General features: G+C 20.3%; 2 pseudogenes across 2 annotated transcripts; one reads left to right on the forward strand and one right to left on the reverse strand.

Annotated features, from left to right (window-relative positions):
* Positions 1-1595: 1595 nt before the first annotated feature.
* On the reverse strand, positions 1596-9640 carry LOC147644197 (NADH-ubiquinone oxidoreductase chain 2 pseudogene; annotated as a pseudogene). The gene is made up of 2 exons (XR_015270957.1): positions 9633-9640; positions 1596-6141 (listed from the first exon to the last, which is right to left on the reverse strand). The product of XR_015270957.1 is annotated as an NADH-ubiquinone oxidoreductase chain 2 pseudogene (transcript).
* Positions 9641-9998: 358 nt separating this feature from the next.
* Positions 9999-14815, forward strand: LOC147644198 (NADH-ubiquinone oxidoreductase chain 1-like; annotated as a pseudogene). The gene is made up of 2 exons (XR_015270958.1): positions 9999-10034; positions 10347-14815. The product of XR_015270958.1 is annotated as an NADH-ubiquinone oxidoreductase chain 1-like (transcript).
* The last annotated feature ends 630 nt before the right edge of the window (positions 14816-15445 follow it).

Below are 15445 nucleotides of genomic sequence, written 5' to 3' on the forward strand. Positions count from 1 at the left end.
TTATTTAATCTTTGAATATAGTGAATTATTTTTAGTAATTTATAAAAAAAAAATTTTTTTATTTTTACAATGAAAATGTAAAGTTTTATTTAAACTATATAAATAGAAGTATAAATGGAATTTAACCATTAAAAGAAAAAAGTTAGCAGCTTTTACTTGATCACCATACTTCCTTAATTGAGGTTATAACCTATTTATATCATTAACAGTGATACGCCTCTATTTTGGCTTCAATTAAAGAATAAGGGTAAAATTACCTAAGATTAGGTCGAAACTAATTGCAATTAATCGCTTCATATTCTTTTAATTATAAGGTAGATTGAATATTCAATACTTTTTAAATGCAAATCAAATGTTATAATTAACTACAACCCTATTAATTTGATCAGTTTAATATTCCTTGATTTCATTCATGATATAAACCGATTAATAAAATTAAAATAAAAATAATTGAAGTAATTGTTCAGATAAAAATATTAGAAAATTTTAAAATAATAATTATAGGTAAAATTAAAGCAATTTCTACATCAAAAATTAAAAAAATAATAGTAATTAAAAAAAATCGTAAAGAAAATGGTAATCGAGATGATGATTTTGGGTCAAATCCACATTCAAATGGTGATCTTTTTTCTCGATCAATTAAAGCTTTTTTAGAAAGAATTGAAGCTAAAAATATTACAATTGTTGTAATTATTAAAATTAAAGAACCAATTAAAATAATTGAAAAAATTATTTATACTATTATTAATAGACCTTATGATTGGAAGTCAAATATACTTTTATACTATATAAATAAAAATTAATTAATTATCCACCTCATCAGTAGATTGTAATATATAAAAATAATCAAACTACATCAACAAAATGTCAATATCAAGCTGCTGCTTCAAATCCAAAATGATGATTTTTTGAAAAATGATTATTTAAGTGTCGTAGTAAACAAACTAATAAAAATGTTGTTCCAATTAATACATGAATTCCATGGAATCCTGTTGCTATAAAAAATGTAGATCCATAAACAGAATCTGCAATAGTAAAAGGAGCTTCAATATATTCATAAGCTTGTAAAATAGTAAAATAAATTCCTAAAATTACAGTAAAAAATAAACCTTGTGTAGTTTGAGAATGATTATTTTCTATTAAACTGTGATGAGCTCATGTTACTGTAACTCCTGAAGCTAATAAAATAGCAGTATTTAATAAAGGAATTTGAAATGGATTAAAAGAAATAATTCCTATAGGAGGTCATGAAGCACCTAATTCAATAGCTGGAGAAAGACTTCTATGAAAAAATGCTCAAAAAAATCTTACGAAAAATAAAACTTCTGATAAAATAAATAAAATTATTCCTCAACGTAATCCAATTGTTACTGCATAAGTATGTAATCCTTGGTATGTTCCTTCTCGTGAAACATCTCGTCATCATTGATATACAGTTAAAATTGTAATAATATTACCTAAAAAAAATAATGAAATATCATATTGATGAAATCATTTTACTATACCTGATACAGTTGTTATAGCTCCAATAGCTCCTGTTAATGGTCATGGGCTATAATCGACTAAATGAAAAGGGTGATTTGAGTGTGTAGACATTAGTTTACTTCTCTAGAATATAAAGTTCTTAAAACAGCAAATACATAAGATTGAATTATAGCAACAGCAGACTCTAAAACTAATAAAGCAATTTGTCCTACTAATAAAAATGTTACTAATAAATAAGACATTGATGGCCCTGTATTTCCTAATAATGTTAATAGTAAATGTCCAGCAATTATATTAGCAGTTAATCGAACTGCTAAAGTTCCTGGTCGAATTACATTTCTAATTGTTTCAATACATACTATAAAAGGTATAAGAACAGCAGGTGTTCCTTGGGGAACTAAGTGAGCAAATATATGTTGTGTGTGATTAATTCATCCATATAATATAAAACATAATCAAAGAGGAAGTGCTAATGATAAAGTTAAAGTTAAATGACTTGTTCTTGTAAAAATATATGGAAATAATCCTATAAAATTATTAAATAAAATTAATGAAAATAATGAAATAAAAATAAAAGTAGATCCATTGTGTCCTGATGGACCTAATAAAGTTTTAAATTCTTTATGAAGAGTTAATAAAATTGAATTTCAAAAAATATTATAACGAGAAGGTATTAATCAATAAATTGATGGAATTATTAAAAGACCTAAAAATGTTCTTAATCAATTTAAAGATAATCCAAAAATTGCTGATGGGTCAAATACAGAAAATAAATTTGTTATCATTTTCAATTTATAGAATTTAAATTAATATTTTTTAATTCATTAGATTTAGGTGAAGAAGGTATATAAGAATAATAATTAATTGAACAAAATAAAATAAATGTAATAGAAAAAATAAAAAATAATAATAATCATCTAATAGGGGCTATTTGTGGAATTAAAAAATATTAATATTTTAATAATTTTAGTTTGACATACTAATGTTATTTATTTAACTAATTTTTTTTCATTAGAAGTAAGTGCTAATTTACTATAGTGTGGTTTAAGAGACCAGTACTTGCTTTCAGTCATCTAATGAAGAATTATTATTAGAAATTCATTTAATAAAATAATTTACAGGAACTCTTTCAATTACAATTGGTATAAAACTATGATTAGCTCCACAAATTTCTGAACATTGACCATAAAATAAGCCAGGACGATTAATAAAAAAATTTGTTTGATTTAAACGACCTGGAGTTCCATCAACTTTTACTCCTAAAGCAGGAATTGTTCATGAATGAATAACATCTGCAGCTGTAACTAAAATTCGAATTTGGGAATTTATAGGTAATACAATTCGATTATCTACATCTAAAAGTCGAAATCCATCAGTAGATAATTCATTTGTTGGAATTATATATGAATCAAATTCAATATTATTAAAATCTGAATATTCATAACTTCAATATCATTGATGACCAATTCTTTTTAAAGTTACTGATGGTTCATTAATTTCATCTAATAAATATAATAATCGTAAAGAAGGTAATGCAATAAATAATAAAATAATAGCTGGTAAAATAGTTCAAATTATTTCAATAAGTTGACCGTGTAAAAGAAATCGATTTACATAATTATTAAAAAATAGTATAAATATTAAATATCCTACTAAAACGGTAATTATTACTAAAATTAATAATGCGTGATCATGAAAAAAAATTAATTGTTCTATTAAAGGAGAAGCTCTATCTTGTAAACCTAAATTAGCTCATGTAGACATTTATTTTCTAATAAAAGTAAAATACTTTATATATGGAGCTTAAATCCATTGCACTAATCTGCCATATTAGAAATTAATTTGTTAAAAGTGGTAATTCAGAATAACTATGTTCAGCAGGAGGTGTATTTTGATATCATTCAATTGAAGAATTTAATTGAATTGGATAAATTACTTGTCGTTGTGATACTAAACTTTCTCAAATAATATAAAAAAAGAAAAGAATACCTAATAAAGAAATTGTAGATCCAATAGTTGATACAACATTTCATGTTGTATAAGCATCTGGATAATCTGAATAACGTCGTGGTATACCAGCTAATCCTAAAAAATGTTGAGGGAAAAATGTTAAATTTACTCCAATAAATATAATAATAAATTGACTTTTTAATCATTTTGAATTTATTGTTAATCCAGTAAATAATGGATATCAGTGAATAAATCCTGCTATAATAGCAAATACAGCTCCTATAGATAGAACATAATGAAAATGAGCTACTACATAATATGTATCATGAAGAATGATATCTACAGATGAGTTAGCTAAAACTACTCCTGTTAGTCCTCCTACAGTAAATAAAAATACAAATCCTAAAGCCCATAAAATAGCTGGAGAATAAGATAATTGAGTTCCATGAAGAGTTGCTAATCATCTGAAAATTTTAATTCCAGTTGGTACAGCAATAATTATTGTTGCTGATGTAAAATAAGCACGTGTATCTACGTCTATTCCAACAGTAAATATGTGATGAGCTCAAACAATAAATCCTAATAATCCAATAGCAAGTATTGCGTAAATTATTCCTAAAGATCCAAAAGTTTCCTTTTTACCTGATTCTTGACTAATAATGTGAGAAATTATTCCAAATCCTGGTAAAATTAAAATGTAAACTTCTGGGTGACCAAAAAATCAAAATAAATGTTGATATAAAATTGGATCTCCTCCTCCTGCTGGGTCAAAAAATGAAGTATTTAAATTTCGATCTGTTAATAATATAGTAATAGCTCCAGCTAATACAGGTAATGAAAGTAAAAGTAATAAAGCAGTAATTACAACTGATCATACAAATAAAGGTATTCGATCTAATGTAATTCCTGTAGATCGTATATTAATTACTGTAGTAATAAAATTTACTGCTCCTAAAATTGATGAAATTCCAGCTAAATGTAATGAAAAAATTGCTAAATCAACAGAAGCTCCTCCATGAGCAATTCCTGAAGATAACGGAGGGTAAACTGTTCACCCTGTACCAGCTCCGTTTTCAACCATTCTTCTTACTAATAAAAGTGAAAGGGCAGGTGGTAGTAATCAAAATCTTATATTATTTATTCGAGGAAATGCTATATCTGGGGCTCCTAATATTAAAGGAACTAATCAATTTCCAAATCCTCCAATTATAATAGGTATTACTATAAAAAAAATTATAATAAAAGCATGTGCTGTTACAATAACATTATAAATTTGATCATCTCCAATTAAAGCTCCAGGATGTCCTAATTCAGCTCGAATTAAAATTCTCAAAGATGTACCCACTATTCCTGCTCAAGCTCCAAAAATAAAATATAAAGTTCCAATATCTTTATGATTTGTTGAAAATAATCATTGTCGCGAATATATTATATTAGATTAAGTGGCTGAAGATTAGGCGATAGATTGTAAATCTATTTATAAGAGTTATTCTTCTTAATCAATTTATTGGTCTTATAGTCATAGAATATGATATCAAACTGCAATTTTGAAGGAGTAAAATTTACTAAGGCTTAAAGGAATATCCTATATTTACAGCTTTGAAGGCTATTAGTTTAATTAACTTAAAGCCTTATAATATAAAAAAAAATAAAGAAATTAAAAATAATCCAAAAATTGAAAAAAAAGTTATTACAAAATATAAATTAGTATTTGTACTATTTATATTTATCTTTATAAGTCAATTATTTTCAAAATAATTTAATATAAAAGCTGAATAACAAATTCGTAAATAAAAAAATAGTGTAATTAAAGTTGATATTATTATTACTGTTAATAAAAAATATTGATTACAAGAAGTTAATTGTTGAATTACTAGTCATTTAGGTAGAAATCCTAAAAATGGAGGCAGCCCACCTAAAGATAAAAAATTAATTAATATTGAAAATTTTAAAATTTTTCTATTTACAAATCAAGAAAATAATTGATTTAAATGAAATAATTTAAAAATATTAAATATAAAAATTAAAATAAATGAAATAAAAGAATAAAAAAGAAAATAAATTAGTCAAATTGATTCACTAATTATAATAGATCTTAATATTCATCCTAGATGATTAATAGAAGAAAAAGATATTAATTTTCGTAAAGAAGTTTGATTTAACCCACCAATAGCTCCAATAATAACTGATAAAATTGCTCTAATTAATAATAAATTTTTAATATCTAAATAAGAAATTAATATTAATGGGGCAATTTTTTGTCATGTTATTAAAATTAATGCATTAATTCAGGTTAATCCTTCTATTATATTAGGAAATCAAAAATGAAATGGAGCTGCACCTCTTTTTAATAAAAGAGCAGATATAATAATTATAGATGTTAAATTTTCATTGATTTCAGTATTTATATTATTTTTTAATATTAACAAAATTGATGAAAACAATAAAACAGTAGATGCTAAAGCTTGGGTTAAAAAATATTTTAAAGATGCTTCTGTTGATATAGAATTATTATTGTCTCTAAGTAGGGGGATAAAAGATAACAAATTAATTTCTAAACCTATTCAAGCTCCTAACCAAGAATTAGAAGAAACTGTAATTAATGTTCCAATAATTATAATTGTGATAAATAAAATTTTTGATGAATTATTAAAAATTAAAAAGAAAAGGATTAAAACCTTTATAAATGGGGTATGAACCCAGTAGCTTGATTAGCTTATCTTTTTATTAAATAATTAATTATAAATAAAATAATATATTTTGGTGTATGATGCACAAAAGTTTTTGATACTTTTAGAAATAGTTTAATTCTATTAAATATATAATCTTTATAATAATAATATATAAATGTGTCAATGAATGCAGAAATCTGCATAATCTACCCTATCAAGGTAGCCCTTTTATCAGGCAATTCATTAATAATCAAGTTTCCATGTGTTTTTTTTTTTTTTTTTTGTTTATTATTATTTTTTAAAAAAATTACATTTTTTTTTTAAAAATAAATTTTTGTTAAATAATGTATTTTAGCACAAATTTAATTTATGATAAAATATTTATTAAATAATTTTATTTTTCTATATATATATATATGTATAATAAATTATCAACTATATATAAATATAAAAATATATAATAATTTAATAAATATTTATATTATTTATATAAATATAAGAATATTAGATAAATATTTTAATATAGATTTTTTTTTACTATTTATATCAACATTTTTGGATTGCGAAATTTTTTATATTAATTGTTAACCATATGATAATATATTAAATATTTATATATATATAGATATCTATTAATCTTGTATTAGTATACTAAAAATTTTTTTTTAAAAAAAAAAAAAACATAAAGATTTTTTAATATAAAAGTTCATGTAAATAATTAATTAATTTTATTGATGCAATAAAAAAATTTTTTTTGTTAATCTATAATTTTTTTATACATAATTTTTTTTAGTATATTAATTTATGGTTTATTTAAAGTAAGTACTTTTTAAAATTATTTAATTTATAATTAATTAAAATTTATATTTTTTTTTATTTTATTATTATAATAATTAAATAAAATATCGGGGGATAAAATTCCAGGTTTAGTGATTAATTTAAATTATTTTATTAATTTTTGATTTATTAAAAGTAAGTACTTTTTAAAATTATTTAATTTATAATTAATTAAAATTTATATTTTTTAAAATTTTATTAGTGTAATAATTAAATAAGATATCGGGGGATAAAATTCCAGGTTTAGTGATTAATTTAAATTATTTTATTAATTTTTGATTTATTTTTAATAAGTACTTTTTAAAATTATTTAATTTATAATTAATTAAAATTTATATTTTTTTAAAATTTTATTAGTAAAATAATTAAATAAAATATCGGGGGATAAAATTCCAGGTTTAGTGATTAATTTAAATTATTTTATAAATTTTTGATTTATTAAAAGTAAGTACTTTTTAAAATTATTTAATTTATAATTAATTAAAATTTATATTTTTTTAAAATTTTATTAGTGTAATAATTAAATAAAATATCGGGGGATAAAATTCCAGGTTTAGTGATTAATTTAAATTATTTTATTAATTTTTGATTTATTTTTAATAAGTACTTTTTAAAATTATTTAATTTATAATTAATTAAAATTTATATTTTTTTAAAATTTTATTAGTATAATAATTAAATAAAATATCGGGGGATAAAATTCCAGGTTTAGTGATTAATTTAAATTATTTTATAAATTTTTGATTTATTTAAAATAAATATTTTTAAATTATTTAATTTATAATTAATAAAAATTTATATTTTTTATTAATTAATATAATAATTAAAAAAATATAAATTAATTGAATTATTAATTAAATTATTTTATTATTAATCTAAAATTAATATTTTTAAAATCATTTAATTTTTAATTAATTAATTTATATTTTTTTTAAAAATTAATTAATATAATAATAAAATAAAATATTATTTAAATTAAATTTTATATTTAATAATTAATAAAATTATTTTATTTATAATTAATATATATATATATATATATATATACATATATTTATATTAAATTTATGTTTAATTAGTTATACTATTTATAGTTATAAAATAGTATTTTAATAAATTTTATTAATTTAATTATTTTATAAGTTTAAAATAATAAAGTTTTATTTTGGCTTATAAATTTGTTATTAGTTTGATTTATATGTAAATTTTTGTGTGATTTTATATTTATTTTAATAATAAATATATTTTGTAATTATTCGCAGTAATTAATTTTATTTATTAAAGAAATTTAGAAATAGCAATATTAAAGAGTATTGACTAAATTGGTGCCAGCAGTCGCGGTTATACCAATAATACTAATAAATTTTTTTAGTAATAGTTAAATAAATTATATAAAAATAAAATTAAATATATTAAGTGAAATTTTATATTTAAAATATTTTTTAAAATTTTAATTGAAGCTATAAAATTTTAATAAAAAACTAGGATTAGATACCCTATTATTTAAAATGTAAATTTTTATACTAAAGTAGTAATAGTTATGTTCTTGAAACTTAAAAAATTTGGCGGTATTTTAGTCTATCCAGAGGAACCTGTTTTGTAATCGATAATCCACGATGGACCTTACTTAAATTTGTATTCAGTTTATATACCGTCGTTATCAGAATATTTTATAAGAATAATAATATTCAATAATTTTAATAAAAATTTATATCAGATCAAGGTGTAGCTTATATTTAAGTAATAATGGGTTACAATAAATGTATTTAAACGAATAAAATTATGAAAAAATTTTTGAAGGTGGATTTGGTAGTAAAATTATATAGATAAATAATTTGATTTTAGCTCTAAAATATGTACACATCGCCCGTCGCTCTTATTATTAAGGTAAGATAAGTCGTAACATAGTAGATGTACTGGAAAGTGTATCTAGAATGACAATTTAAAGCTTATTAAGTAAAGCATTTCATTTACATTGAAAAGATTTTTGTGCAAATCAATATAAATTGATTAGATTTTATTTATTAATTGTTATTATTATTTTTTAAATTATTAGAAATAACTATAAATTATAAAGTTTTAGTATTGTTTAAAGAAAAAATAATTTTAATAATAGTTTATTAGTATTGTAAAAGAAAATTGAAATAATTTGAAAAAATTTTATTTTAAAAGAAAATTTAATTTATTGTACCTTGTGTATCAGCGTTTATTAAATAAAAAATATATATAATTATTTTTCTCGATTTTAAAAGAGTTAATATAATATTTAAGTTAATGTAGTAAAATTATTTAAAATATTATATTAGAAATGAAATGTTATTCGTTTTTAAAGGTATCTAGTTTTTTAAGAAATAAATTTAATTTAGAAATTATAAATTTATTTAATTATTTTTAAAATTAAATAATTTATAATTTTAATATTTTATGGGATAAGCTATAAAATAAATTTTTAAAAATAATAAATAAATTTAATAAATATATGCTTAGAATTAGCAAATATTAAAAAGTGTGTTATAATTTATTTTATAAATTATATTATTTATTAAATTTTAAGTATTTATTAAAATATTAATTTTAATTAATAAAATTAATTAATAATGATAAAATTAGTATATTATATTGTTATTATAAATATAAATGATAAGTTTAAATAAAGAATTCGGCAAAAATAATATCCGCCTGTTTAACAAAAACATGTCTTTTTGAAATAAATATAAAGTCTAACCTGCCCACTGAAATTTTTAAATGGCCGCAGTATTTTGACTGTGCAAAGGTAGCATAATCATTAGTCTTTTAATTGAAGGCTGGAATGAATGGTTGGACGAGATATTAACTGTTTCATTTAAAATTAAAATAAAATTTTATTTTTTAGTCAAAAAGCTAAAATAAATTTAAAAGACGAGAAGACCCTATAAATCTTTATATTTTATTTATTTTAATTATAAAGATTAATTTGATTTTAATAAATTAAAATATTTTATTGGGGTGATATTAAAATTTAAAAAACTTTTAATTTTTAAAAACATTAATTTATGAATAATTGATCCATTAATAATGATTAAAAAATTAAGTTACTTTAGGGATAACAGCGTAATTTTTTTGGAGAGTTCATATCGATAAAAAAGATTGCGACCTCGATGTTGGATTAAGATATAATTTTGGGTGTAGCCGTTCAAATTTTAAGTCTGTTCGACTTTTAAATTCTTACATGATCTGAGTTCAAACCGGTGTAAGCCAGGTTGGTTTCTATCTTTAAAAAATTATAATATTTTAGTACGAAAGGACCAAATATTAAAATAATTATATTTAATAAAATGAATATTATTAATATTAATATAAACTATTTTGGCAGATTAGTGCAATAAATTTAGAATTTATTTATGTAATTTTTATTACAAATAGTACTTGTTTTATATAGAATTTATTTTATCTTTAATTGGAAGTTTATTATTAATTATTTGTGTATTAGTTAGTGTTGCTTTTTTAACATTATTAGAGCGAAAAGTTTTAGGTTATATTCAAATTCGTAAAGGTCCAAATAAAGTTGGGTTAATAGGAATTCCTCAACCTTTTTGTGATGCAATTAAATTATTTACGAAAGAACAAACTTATCCATTATTATCTAATTATTTAAGATATTATATTTCTCCAATTTTTTCTTTATTTTTATCATTATTTGTGTGAATATGTATGCCTTTTTTTGTTAAATTATATTCTTTTAATTTAGGAGGGTTATTTTTTTTGTGTTGTACTAGATTAGGTGTTTATACTGTTATAGTAGCTGGATGATCTTCTAATTCTAATTATGCGTTATTAGGAGGATTGCGAGCTGTTGCTCAAACTATTTCTTATGAAGTTAGTTTAGCTTTAATTATATTATCTTTTATTTTTTTAATTGGAAGTTATAATATAATTTATTTTTATTATTATCAAGTTTATATTTGATTTTTTATTATTTTATTTCCTATAGCTTTAGTTTGATTAACAATTTCATTAGCTGAAACTAATCGTACTCCTTTTGATTTTGCTGAAGGAGAATCGGAATTAGTTTCTGGGTTTAATGTTGAATATAGAAGAGGAGGTTTTGCATTAATTTTTATAGCTGAATATGCAAGAATTTTATTTATAAGAATGTTATTTTGTGTAATTTTTTTAGGTTGTGATGTATTTAATTTGTTATTTTATGTAAAATTAACATTTATTTCTTTTGTATTTATTTGAGCTCGTGGAACTTTACCTCGATTTCGTTATGATAAATTAATATATTTAGCTTGAAAATGTTTTTTATCATTTTCCTTAAATTATTTATTATTTTTTATTGGTTTTAAAATTTTATTATTTTCTTTATTATAGTGAATTTATTTTAGTAAAGTTAATAGAAAATTAAATTCTATCTTATGTTTTCAAAACATATGCTTATTCAAGCTCATTAACTAATTAGTTTAATAAATTATCTCATCATTTATTAATTAATGGATTAATTAAATAATATAAAAAATATACAATTGTTAAAATTTGACCAATTAAAACATAAGGTTCTTCTACTGGTCGGGCTCCAATTCAAGTTAATAAAATTACTGTAACTACTATTATTCAAAATAAAATTTGATTAATAGGATAAAATTGAATTCCTCGGAATTTTCTTAAATTATAAAATGGCAGAATTATTAAAATTGCAATAGATAAAACTAATGCAATAACTCCTCCTAATTTATTAGGAATAGAACGTAGAATTGCGTAAGCAAATAAAAAATATCATTCAGGTTGAATATGAGCTGGAGTTACTAATGGATTAGCTGGAATAAAATTATCGGGATCTCCTAATAAATTTGGTCTAATTAATACTAATGAAATTAAAAAAAAAATTATTACAATAAATCCAACAATATCCTTAAAAGTAAAGTATGGATGAAATGGGATTTTATCAATATTAGAATTTAATCCAATTGGGTTATTTGATCCAGTTTGATGAAGAAATAATAAATGAATTATTGTTATAGCTAATACAATAAAAGGTAAAATAAAATGAAAAGTAAAAAATCGAGTTAATGTAGCGTTATCAACTGCAAATCCTCCTCATAATCATTGAACTAAATCTATACCTAAATAAGGAATAGCAGATAATAAATTTGTAATTACTGTAGCTCCTCAAAATGATATTTGTCCTCAAGGTAACACATATCCTATAAAAGCTGTTCCTATTACTAAAAATAAAATAATTACTCCAATTAATCATGTTGGTGTAAATAAATATGATCCGTAATAAATTCCTCGTCCCACATGTAAATAAATACAAATAAAAAAAAATGATGCACCATTAGCATGTAGAGTTCGTAATAATCATCCATAATTAACATCACGACAAATATGATTAACTCTGTAAAAAGCTAAATTAACATCTGCAGTATAATGTATAGCTAAAAATAATCCTGTTAAAATTTGAATAATTAAACATAATCCTAATAAAGATCCAAAATTTCATCATCTTGAAATATTAATTGGAGCAGGTAAATCAACTAATGCATTATTAGCAATTTTAAATAATGGGTGTGAAGTTCGTAAAGGTTTATTCATTAATTATTTATGATATTATTCGAATAGGTCCTTTAAATAATTTAGTAATTTTTACTACAACAATTAAAGTAATTAATAAGTAATTTATTAATAAAATTGTAATAAAATTTGTTGGGAAATTATATAATTTATTTAAGGATAAAGAATTTTCTAAAATATATGAATTTTGGTTAAAAATTGATTCTATTTCGTTATTTAATAAAAATAATGAAATAGAATTTTTATCAATAATTAATGAAATAAAAAATAAAATTATTAAAATAGTTATTGAAAATATAGTTAATTTAATAGACAAATTAAATATTTCATTAGAAGCTAATGAAGTAACATAAATAAATAATACTAATATTCCCCCTAAAAAAATTAAAAATAAAATATAAGAGTATCAAAAACTTTTTGTTATTAAACCTGATAGTAAACAAATAAAAATTGTCTGAATTAATAAAGTTAAACCTATGGCCAATGGATGAATTATATTTAAAAAAATAATTGAAGTTGTTAAAATTAAAGAATATAATATTAATTGAATAATTTCAAGAGGTAGTTTATTTAAAATATTAATTTTGGGGATTAATGAAAAAGAAATTTCTTTTCTCTTGAAGTTTTAAAAGAAAAATTCTTATTTTTGATTTACAAGACCAATGTTTTTATTAAACTATTAAAACTAATGATTATAATTTTATATTGAAGATTACCTATAATTTTATTTATTTTAGGTTTATTTTGTTTTGTTTCTAATCGAAAACATTTACTTTCAATACTTTTAAGTTTAGAATTTATTGTTTTAATATTATTTTTTATTTTATTTATTTATTTAAATATATTAAATTATGAAACTTATTTTAGAATAATATTTTTAACATTTAGAGTATGTGAAGGAGCTTTAGGGCTATCTATTTTAGTATCTATAATTCGAACACATGGTAATGATTATTTTCAATCATTTAGAATTATATAATGTTAAAAATTATTTTTTTTTTATTATTTTTATTACCAGTTTGTTTTATTAATAATATATATTGAATGGTACAAATTATATTATTTTTAATAAGATTTATTTTTTTATTAATAAATAATTTTATAAATTATTGATCTGAAATTTCTTATTTTTTAGGTTGTGATATATTGTCTTATGGGTTAGTATTATTAAGTTTATGAATTTGTTCATTAATATTATTAGCTAGAGAAAGTGTAAATAAATATAATAATTATAAAAATTTATTTTTATTTAATATTGTAATTTTATTATTATTATTAGTTTTAACTTTTAGAAGAATAAGATTATTTATATTTTATTTATTTTTTGAAAGAAGATTAATTCCCACATTATTTTTAATTTTAGGGTGAGGTTATCAACCTGAACGTTTACAAGCTGGAGTATATCTTTTATTTTATACTTTATTAGTTTCTTTACCAATATTAATTGGAATTTTTTATTTAATAAATAAAATTGGTTCTATAAATTTTTATTTAATAAATAATTTTATATTTAATTATGATTTATTATATTTTTGTTTATTATGTGCTTTTTTAGTTAAAATACCTATATTTTTAGTTCATTTATGATTGCCAAAGGCTCATGTAGAAGCTCCTGTTTCTGGGTCTATAATTTTAGCTGGAATTATATTAAAATTAGGAGGTTATGGGTTATTACGAGTAATTTCATTTTTGCAATTAATAAATTTAAAATATAGATTTGTTTGAATTAGAATTAGATTAGTAGGTGGTGTTTTAGTAAGTTTAGTTTGTTTACGACAAACTGATTTGAAATCTTTAATTGCTTACTCTTCTGTTGCTCATATAGGAATTGTTTTAGCTGGTTTAATAACTATAACTTATTGAGGATTATGTGGTTCTTATAGATTAATAATTGCTCATGGATTATGTTCATCTGGTTTATTTTGTTTAGCAAATGTTTCTTATGAACGGTTAGGAAGACGAAGTTTATTAATTAATAAGGGTTTATTAAATTTTATACCTGCAATGACTTTATGATGATTTTTATTAAGTTCTACAAATATAGCAGCTCCTCCTTCTTTAAATTTGTTAGGAGAAATTTCTTTATTAAATAGAATTGTATCTTGATCATGAATTTCTATAATTATATTGTCTTTATTATCATTTTTTAGAGCTGCTTATACCTTATATTTATATTCATTTAGTCAACACGGAAAATTATTTTCTGGAATTTATTCTTTTAGAGGAGGTAAAATTCGTGAATATTTATTAATACTATTACATTGATTACCTTTAAATTTATTAATTTTAAAATCAGATGCTTGTATATTAATATTATATTTAAATAGTTTAATAAAAATACTAATTTGTGGTGTTAGTGATATGAAATAATTCATTTTAGATCGTGAAATATTTATCAATTTGTAGAATTAGATTTGTTAATTTAATTTCTATTAGATTAACATGTTTTTTTTTAAGATTATATTTTTTATTAAATAATATAATTTATTTTATTGAATGAGAAGTTGTTTCATTAAATTCTGTAAGAATTGTAATAACTTTTTTATTTGATTGAATAAGTTTATTATTTATGTCTTTTGTTTTAATAATTGCTTCTTTAGTTATTTTTTATAGAAAAGAATATATAGAAAGAGATGAAAATATTAATCGATTTATTATATTAGTATTAATATTTGTTTTATCAATAATATTATTAATTATTAGACCTAATTTAATTAGAATTTTATTAGGGTGGGATGGATTAGGATTAGTTTCTTATTGTTTAGTTATTTATTTTCAAAATGTTAAATCTTATAATGCTGGAATATTAACTGCTCTATCTAATCGAATTGGAGATGTGGCTTTTTTATTAGCTATTGCTTGAATATTAAATTATGGTAGATGAAATTATATTTTTTATTTAGAAGTTATACAAAATGAATTTGAAATATTAGTAATTGGTAGATTAA

The sequence above is a fragment of the Drosophila serrata genome, unplaced genomic scaffold (genome assembly GCF_035046125.1).
Source record: "Drosophila serrata isolate PLE 108 unplaced genomic scaffold, ASM3504612v1 contig_220, whole genome shotgun sequence".
In the NCBI taxonomy this organism is placed as follows: Eukaryota; Metazoa; Arthropoda; class Insecta; order Diptera; family Drosophilidae; genus Drosophila; species Drosophila serrata.